Genomic DNA, 808 nt, shown 5'->3' with positions numbered 1-808 from the left:
ACCATATTAGATCATACGAAGAAGTAACTGATCTACACATTCAATGCTGCATATCCTGATCGCAATTTTATTTCTAAATCCACCGTTCAGAAGACAGTGATACGTTTTTACGAAACAGAAACAGTTAAAGACCAAAATCCTTTCAAGCCTCATAACTCTAAATATTCCTAATAAAAAAATACTTTATTATAGGTTTTTGGAAAGCCCTTGAGATAAGCTACAAGAATATGTAATAAAAAGTAGGGGGTCCAATTTAAAAAATTCAATTTGATCTTCGTCTTCCATCCAAAGTCAAATTTTTAGCCATCATTAGGTACATTTTATTAAGCCCTACAACTTTGCTACTTACATATTTTTCGCTACAGTTGATCCTTTTCGAGATATTTGACCGTTTCCGGATTTTTTGCCAACCGTGTATACGCGCGCGTATCGACATATCGCGCGTGATCAATTTTCTTGAATTAATGTCTCGAGATTTATTGCGAATATTGTAAAACGGCATGGGACTTTTATGTTCACCTCAATCCGTTTCCACAAAAATTGCGGAGAAAAGTCTGAGGCACCCTGTATACGTATTAATTATACAGGGTGTTCGGAAAGTACCGGGACGCCCGAATATCAGGAAAAATATAAGTTTTACAAAAAAATGTTTCAGACAAAAGTTGTGGCGTTTAAAAAGATGTATTTACTGATCACATCAGTTTGACCTTGGGTTGCGTAGCGAAGGTCAGGTCAAGGTCACATTAATTTTTTTAAATGGAACACCCCATTTTTCATTGCATATTCTTATAGCACATCTCGAGAGCTT

Source organism: Odontomachus brunneus, unplaced genomic scaffold, assembly GCF_010583005.1.
Source record: "Odontomachus brunneus isolate Ranch 3 - 2012 unplaced genomic scaffold, Obru_v1 Obru_scaffold_039, whole genome shotgun sequence".
NCBI lineage: Eukaryota > Metazoa > Arthropoda > Insecta > Hymenoptera > Formicidae > Odontomachus > Odontomachus brunneus.
The sequence above is the reverse complement of the archived record's forward strand: the minus strand, read 5'-3'. Positions refer to the sequence as shown.